Here is a 9,554-nt window from a genome sequence, read left to right on the forward strand (position 1 = left end):
GTAAATGCCTCGAAGGTGAAAGTGAACAACAGGGGGTAATTTGGCGATGCCTTCGCTTTCATTTCGGTCTGAATTGTCGCATGTTTTGTCGCGAAATTCTTTTGTGTTACAATTCGAGAGGTTGAGACCTTCAAGATTTTGTTGTTTGCTCTTAGGCAATCGTAGGTCACGCCACATTTTCATAAATAAGGCTGCAATAGACTTAAATGTGCCAGATTGTGGAATATGGCGAAAATAGAACGATAGCCGGTTATTTCGTCCTATTTAACTCCTTCATACCTTCCCCAAGATTTTATAAAAGTGAAGCGTTGGCTTCATTTGCTACCAAATGTATGATAGGAAACAGAGATGTCTGCCCAGCCACAAAACAACTTCCTTGGGCGTCTGTACGTGGTAAAAGGACCTCCAAATGAGGCTATTGGCCCTTCAGATTAGCATCAAGTAAGAAGCTGAGCAGAAAAATTAAGGTCATCCTCAAAAAAGACAAACGTTCACAGAAAACACGAGACCTGTAATTAGAAGATCTAAGAACAACTTGACACCTTCAAGCAGAAACTCCTGGCACTCGACAAGACCTTGCTGTTACAGGGAGAGCGCCCAGAGGATAACAGACAACAGGATATTTTATGAAAACCAGAGGACCTTCTACAGGGAAACCGGACATGGGAGAAGGAAGGCAACGTACCCCCCCCTTCCCAATCATAAGGCACTCGAGGAGTTCTAGTGAATTAGCTACAACGGCCATCCCCCTGAATAGATCTATAAAGGAAGAAAACCAAGAACGTACAAGAGATGACAGAATGGGAGAGTCTGGAGGAAGAAGCACAACAGTCCATCAGGAAATTCCACAGCTGGCGAAACCCCAGGAATATATAACATCCACAACTACTGGTTCAAGGAGTTCAGCTGCACACAAAGGCACATAGCGGAACAATTCACCAAGATAATAAGGCACCCTGACCGTAATCCCAGAGCCTCAGACTCAAGGAATCACCTACCTGAAGGCTAAAGACAAAGACACCACAAACCTAGCAACGTACAGACCATCACCTGTCTCCCAACAATGTAAAGATCCTGACCAGCTGCATAACTAGGATATCAGCCCACTCGGAGAGCCAGAACATCATGACGGATGAACAAAGGATGCAAGGAGCAATTGACCATTGACGCTGCAGTTATGGAGCAAGCCTACAAGAAGACCGCAATCCGTATACGATCTACACGCTACTGCAAGGCTTTCGACTCCGAGCCCCATAGCTGGCTGATAAAGATACTGAAGATCTACAGAGTCAATCAACCCGACTCTGACATACTTCCTAGAAACAACCATGACCGATACCCATCAGAAAAATCTTCCAGGGGAAAAAATCGCCCGAGCCCACTATGGTTCTGCCTTGCACTCAACCCACAGTCCACCATTCTCAATAACAGCAAGTACGGATATGCCCTAAACGAAGGGAGGAAGAATCTGTACACTCTCTCTAACCTAATGTACATGGATGATATCAAACTCTATGCCACAACCAAGAATCGACTCCAACAGCTACTCGGAATCATCGAAGAGTTCAACGCTGACACGTGGAAGCAATTTGTTCTAGAGAAATGCAAGACCCATGGATTGCATCAAGGATATGAAGTCGGACGAAACTATCGGCTGAAGACCAGCGAAGAGATTGAAACCATGACAGAGGGAGAAATTTACAAATATTCGCGGATGATGCAGGCCCACCTGCATCATCCGCGAATACAAGGAGATCATGGTCCGCCTGATTGAGAAACCTGCTAAAATCAAAGCTAAATAGAGGGAAACATGGTCAAGGCCATTAACACTTACGCAGTCCCAGTACTAACGTACTCCTTCAGGATCATAGATTGGACCAACACCGAGCTGGAGGAGATTATGAGATCGACAGGATAATGATGACCAAGAGCAGCCAACACCACTCGAAATCGGTCATCGAGATACTGATCATAGCCCATAAAAGAGGAAGAGAATTGACTGACCTCAATGAACAAGAGACTAAGGCCATTAAAAACCCGCGGAATTACTTTCAGGAAAACACAGAGCCAATCTACCAAGCCATAAGAAAGAGAAACAAACGGCACACAACATTCAACCTCAACAAGGAGACCACACTTACACAGACGGAAGGAACAAAGATAGAAAGATGAGCGAAGAAGACACTACAATGACCTCCACCAAGACTACATAGAAAGATGGCTTCCAACGCTTGGCTCACGAACGGAAAGCTCTTCCCCGAGACCGAAGGATTCATACTCGCCATCCAAGACCACGCAATCAACACGAGGAACTACAGGAAATACATATCCAAGAACCCCAGAGTAACAGATGACACATGTCGTTGATGCCACCTGGTCCCAGAAACAATACAGCACATCACCGCAAGATGCAGGTCGATCACCCAGACGGAGTACACTCACAGACACGACCAGGTCACCAGGATAATACATCAGAAGCTAGTGCAAAAATACGAACTGATCAAAGAAAGTTTGCCGTATTACAAAGATGAGCCTCCACCTGTACTAGAGACCTCTACTCACAGACTACACTGGGACCGTGCCAGAATAATGGACAAGACAATTCCGCAAAACAGACCAGACATAATCCTCATTGACAAGGAGGAAAGGGCTATCTCCCTGATCGACATGGCGATGCCCAACACCAGCAACCTCCAGAAAACATACGGGGGGCGGGGAAGATCAGGAAGTGCTCAAACCTAAGACAGGAAGTCGAAGATATGTGGCATATGGAACAAGTAATGACCATCCTGATCACCGTGTCAACCACCGGCATGGTGCCAAAGAGCCTTCATAAGAAGCTAGCAGCAATAGGCCTCCCAGAGAACACTTACTCCAGAAAGCTGCAATCCTGAACACCCGTAGGATGGAAATTAGTAATTTCTTCGTAATGACTAAAAAAAAACGTAACGAATTTTGCAACTCACCTTCAGAATATGAAAGCCGTTACTATTTATTTAAAAAAACAGTTCTACAGCAAAAGTTTCTATTTTTAATATAAAGGAAGGTTTATGGTGGCTTTTCACTAACTCTAAACCTCAAACACGCAAGGGCTAGAAAATAAAACAAAAAAATCGGGGCCTTTATCGGTTACTTGGCTTCCGTCCATGCAAGCAGAACTAAGTACTAAAACCCCCCACGTGAAACTTTTGTGGCGAATTTGATGATTTTGCAAAGCAGTTATGGTCTATTCATCCATTTCTCTAGGAAAGATGTGAACCTGGTTGTAAATGGAACTTTAGTAGATGCAACTTTTCTGTCATAGGATTATCGGATCTGTCATAGGATTATAGGATTATTATAGGAAAAATTTGACGTGCACTGTTAATATATTTAGTTCTCGCAATACGCATATTTCTACACTAGAAGATTACAGTAAGAGCGAGATGCTATCCCTTGCTCCTCTGCTTGATGTCACAGTTTCCATAGCAATAGTTAGGAGCGTTAGATAAATGTCACTCTTCTCTTAACTTGCCTACTGCTGAAAAGCAGTTAAAACTGTCAATGATGCTGCTCAAAGATACGTTTGTTCTGCTGTGCGGTTATGAACTCTGAATAAAAGTATGGCCATAAGCGAAGTCATAAAAAAGAAAAGTAATCTCCAGTTGGATAATTAATAAAGGAGAATAGTTATTGAAAATGTCGTGTAGCGAAGAAATAAGTCTTGTAAAAATAATATCGTGGAAAGCATTGGCTTTGTTATTAACATTGCGCACGTTAATGATATCAGAAAGAGATCGACTGAAAAGAAGCATGCGCAGAAAGAAGTATGCGCAGTAAGCTGCGCCGTGGTATGTATGATACGTATTTAAATAGAATTTTTTTCTTTTTAGGCAGTCATCTGGAAGTGGGAAGGTCAAAATAAAAATGGAAAACGTCTGAATTTTTAAAAATTATAATGGAAAATCTTTCTTCTGATGTGATTTGTTGATATTTATTTCCTTCAAATTTTTGTCTAACCAATTGAAAACTTGTCTAACCAATTTGATTGAATACTATGATGTGGTCAAAAAGGAGGATGCAAAAAAATTATTTTGATATACTTAGGTTTCAGGAAAGCTTTTGGTACTGCTTCATATAAAAGATTGCTGTACAAAGATGCTTTTCTATATTTATTAATAATAATGAATAACTGAGTAACCAAGGTATGCTACTACAAAAGATGTATAAAATTTATTCAGATTGGCTGAGAAATTACAGTTTAAGTTTAAAACATGATGCAGCATTCGGCATATAGGTAGGATAATCCCAGATTAACATACCAACTGTGTGGGTTTCATCAATGATATACAGAAATTTTGATAGAAGGGATAAGGAGATAATTATCCAATTGTATAAAACAATGGTGAATCCCTATCTTGAGTACTGCATATAGGTCTAGATGCCTCATTTTAGAATAATATAGATCTGCTGGAACAGGCATGCAGAGGGTGATCACTTTACCTCCCTTCAAATCTGACAATCTGTTGATGACATCAATTGTTGCTCGTGGCAAACACACCCTGGTTCTGGACCACCTATCTTCCTTACAAAAAATGTTATCAGTTATCATGAAATAAATGTTATCATGAGATACTTGAGTCCCTGACGAACTCCCAGTACATTTGTTTCTTAGGCAAGCACTCGCTTCTTCAATAACTCAAATACTTATGGTAATGCACCAAGTTCTAATTTGCGATCGGTACACTCCTTACATTGGGCGCAAAGAAAAAAATCGTCAGTTGACTTAGGCTTGTCCACTAGCCCAACCTTAGAACTACACAAATGATGAAATCATGACACACACCGGAAATGCCCACCCACAGGAACGTTCAATGTTTTCTTCACAACGAATCAATGTCCGGTCTTGAAATCGATTCTTAAAGTGTTGTTCCTAAAGAAAAGCGAGAAACACGTTCCAATCCTTCTATCACGGAAAGGCATCAAGATGAACCGATCTCCACATCTTTGTGGGAAACGCCTTACCTAATTAAAACTATAGCAAAGAGGTCTTCTTGAACTCTGGTTGAGGCTTTTCAGAAATGGTCCAGTAGGACTTGAATGCATTTCTTTCATCTACCGGATTCAGTTGGTACAGAAGTTCCTTCAAAGCGAGGATGTCCTTTATAGTAGTTAGACTTGAATCCAACTGAAGGATGTCTGGGATGTTTTTAAAGATGAACTCGAACAACTCAACCTTCTTAAAGTGCGATCGGGCGATCGTACTTCCTATTAAACTCCGAACTAAAAAAGGACCCGTCTCAACTTTCGCGGTTATATTGAAATGTCTGTTTTCTGAATGAAAATCCTCTTTTCCAGAAGAGACAACGGAGAAAGCCACGAAGTGAAAAACCTTAAAATAGAATAATCCTTCAATTCCACATAACCACCCGTAATCTTGGAGTGTTTTCCATGCGCTTCGCCGCAGAAACAATCTCTCACTGAGCTTTCGTAAGAGACATTACTTGATCACTGCCGTCACTTGTAACCCACTTCGTCCGAAAAAATCATTTTTCATAATGTTCAAACCTCTAACTTTTGCAACAAAATCTGTAAGATCATTACTTTGGTCGCAGTTGAAGGAACCTTGAGTATGAGATAAACACCTCGGAAAGGAAGCACGTAGATTCTAATATCGAGCTTGAAATAGGCCAAACTTAAAGATTGTTGTGACAAAACACCTCTTAACATCAGTAAAACCTTGAAAAACCATCAACAATTTTCAGCCTGCAAAAACACTTGACGATATCCACATTTTAAAAAGCCTGGAAAAAAAGAAAGAAAGACTGACAGAAGGGAACCATATTGGTTAAAAGCGGGTATTATCTTTTCTGCTACCATTCTTGAAAGAAATTCTAATCTTGTCAGAAATTGAAGAAAAATATAAGTACTTAAGAAAGATACGTACGTAAGTAGGTGAACATCTATCTTGCTTAGTGTATGGTAAATAGCTTCACATCGCTAAAGGCGAAAAGGACCCCAATAAAGAATAGGATAAATATTTTCTCTATAAAATGCGAACGCCGCTTTCGCTAGAAGCGGTAACTTCAGAGGATTTATACGAGGACAGCATGCAAAGAAGTGACTATCCTTGTTCTTAGCTTATTGATTGCCATATCGAGGGGGAAAATAAACGTACAATATGAAGGCTGCTGTTGCTGCCAATTCGTAGAATGTTTGGTACTAAGTCCAGGAGAATCTCCTCGATAATTCAGAGAGGTGTGAAAAGAATCGGAGTTGTTAATCGCCAGCTCCTATCTAGGAACCTTCCATCTGATCAATGATTGCCAGTATGGATTTCGTCTGTGTCCATCCATCCACTTGTGATATTCTAGCTTGCGTTACCCATCTACGGACAAATTCAATGGATAAGTTTGGTGAAACAGGAATCTTATTTAAAGGATGAGAATGAAAAAAATCTCCTTTCCCCCTGATGTTCTCTAAGATTTTCTGTTATGGCAACAATAAACAAGAAAATTACACTTTTCGCAGATTATTCTTATAATCGTCCATCTCTGAAAAAATGAAAAGGTGTTGTAATAAAATTTCATTTTGTAACTAAAATATTAAAAAACTTCAATTTTAATTTAATTATTCGTGATTACTTTAAAGATTTCTAACATTTTATTAAGATAAATAATCAGAACCTTGATTGGCAATTTCTTTATTAGTCTGAGCAAAATGTACCTGTAGGAGGAGCACCTGTGATGGTTCAATTGCATGCTACAGCGCTATTTTCTGTCTGGGAGATCCTTTAATTAGTAATTATTCAAACTAATTTCAGTGTCGTTAAGGGGTAATTCAGGTGAAATGCATTAAGTTGGTTCCACAAGAAGTTCCTTTAATTTCGTTCGCTTGTTAATATGCGAGGTTATAAGGTCAGGAATGTGTGCATTCAATATTTCGATTAGAGTGGATATGAGGAACCTTTATTACGTTTAATGATAAAGATTCGTAGCATCTTAATGTGGCCAGTTATTAACCTAATATTCCGTGCTGGGAAAAGATGGATTAACTGAAAACGCTGATGAATATTTCCAAAAATAGAGTGAAAGAATTAAAGATTCCATTAAACTTGATAAGCCGAGATAAGAATACCAAAAGAAATGGGTTTTTCTACTCTTTAAAGCAGACCAGCAGTTTTAATGAATTAATGTTGACCATTATAGCCCTACTTCACCACGACAACATTAATACGATAAAGGGTGCAAAAAGAGCATCTGCTTCACAGCACAAAAGCTGTGTACATCCTGCGAGCAACTTATCCATCAAACTGCTTTTGTAAAGGTCTCTGCGAAAGAGCCATGTGGCCCACCTGTAGCAACAGAGCGGACTTTGGATCTCCCTAAAATTGGAAACCCCAAAACTGCTAAAGACTTCTGTCCAATTGCCATAGCATAGGATGTACTTTAGTAAAGGTTTTTGAAAAACTAATGCATCCAGTAATTATCCAGCACTGTTTTTCTCACCGACCACCTTACCTCCAACACAGTCCTACACCACAGGTCCACGACCTCAATCTCCTCGATACTCTCTTCAGAGCACAAAAGGCCCTGAATGACAGAGCTCAACTGAACATTCTTTTTTTTTTATATTAAATCTGCTTATGATACCGTGTCAATCCCTACCCTTTTATACATCCTAAAAGAATATTTCAAGGCATCAAACCAAATAGTCAGCATTTTGGAGTCTTTACTACACCGGAAAGAGCTAATTATAGAAAATGGATCTCGCCAAAAAACTATTTATGCAACGAGGGGGTGCCTCAGGGTGGGTTGATGTCGACCACCCTCTTTGCAATTCTTCTTGAACCATTCCTTGCTGCACATCCAAATTTCTGCTCCTTCGCCGATGATTTAAATTTTTTTATTATTTCAAAAGATCCCATACAGATTCAAGAAATTAATAATCAAACCTCCAATCAAATTCAACAATTAATAGATTATTTACAGCTAGCTGGACTCCAACTAAATATGGCGCATTATAGCCTTAGTTGCTAATGCGCCAATAAACCCCAAATCAAATCCAACTAAATAATGCTAAGTCAGCCCACATGACAATTACGAAGAGGAAGTTCACGAATGACATCCGAGTTGAAGTTAATGGCGAGACGATTCCAAAAGTATCATCGCATACTGACCTAGGGTTAACGTGGGATGAAGATTTAAATTTCAAAGATCACTTCCTGAAGACAAAGAAGAAGACCTATGCTGCATTCTGGGCTATCCGCCAGGAGCTCGTGGGCTGCCACAACATCAGTCTGCTTTGTCAATACATTGATCGGTGTCTCACTCTTTTATATGCATCTGAAATCTGGTCCTCAGCACCTGCCTCACCGCGTAACAGATTCTTGGCGATGGAATAATGGATTCTGCGGTGGCTGAACCGTTTTGGAGGGAACTCGTTCACTATCTCCAAATCTATTCTTCTAGTCAATCTAGGCATGACCCCCTGGAAGCTCACTGTTCTCAAAAAAAATCTGTCCACACTCTCTAAGCTGCTAAGCCGTCAGTTCGATGCCCCATCGATAGAGAATATTATCTCACTTCCCAAAGCAAGTAATAGAAACCACCAGAGCGGGCAACGTCCCCTTAGGATGAAGCTCACTATCCTGGACTCCCTGAAAGGAATGTTCCCGTGCAAACACGATTCAACATTTCAACACCTTCTCCATAGATCCAAATAAGTTTGGAGAAAATAGAACATACAGAAGCGAAATTATCGATGAAATCTTGACCAAATCACGAGAATTACTATAAAATGCGAGCTCTATTTATATGAGAAATGTAAATAATTTAATGCAAAAATATAAACCAAAGCAAATTGTAATGACAGAAAAAATATGTAGGACAACCTGTATTTGTAATATTAATTTAATATCAATTTTATTTTAAAGTTACTGCTATTAAGTGAATGTAATTTTCTAAACAATTTCATTGTTTTAAATATCAAAAATTTGTATAAAATTGTACGCTGTATTTAAAAAATATATATTTGTACACCCTCCTAGCCCACTGGCTATTCAGGGGGTGAACCTAAGGTTAATAAACAGATGATAATAATAACAATAATAATCTCAAATTTTCAGAGGAGAGATCCCGCTGCATCCACTTCCGTGAAAAGTCTTTATAACTTTATAATTAAAAACTATAATAATATTTTTTATATAATAATTCGTAAAATTATATATGATATATGTAAGTAGAAATATAGTGACACGAGTATTGTTTATATTGGTTTAAAATTTATTAGACTTTGCCCACTTACTGAAAATATTAATAACTTTCTCTAATAAGCGAAATAAAAGATGCAGTTATCAGAAAGACGTATTGTGTAGACGGCCTTGTAATAAATTACCGGCAGTCAATTAAAGGTGCCACGGCTATATATGGCAGAAGATTCATTACGAACCAATGAAAGCATTTATTTAAAATTAGAAAAAGAAAAGCTTCTTTCTTTATTAGCTTTTTCTTATAATGGTTCGCTTTAGCGTCACAGTTAAGAACAATAATAAATTGGTAATCAGTTTATTGACC

The sequence above is a fragment of the Mastigoproctus giganteus genome, chromosome 14 (genome assembly GCF_048544385.1).
Source record: "Mastigoproctus giganteus isolate SK-2022 chromosome 14, ASM4854438v1, whole genome shotgun sequence".
In the NCBI taxonomy this organism is placed as follows: Eukaryota; Metazoa; Arthropoda; class Arachnida; order Uropygi; family Thelyphonidae; genus Mastigoproctus; species Mastigoproctus giganteus.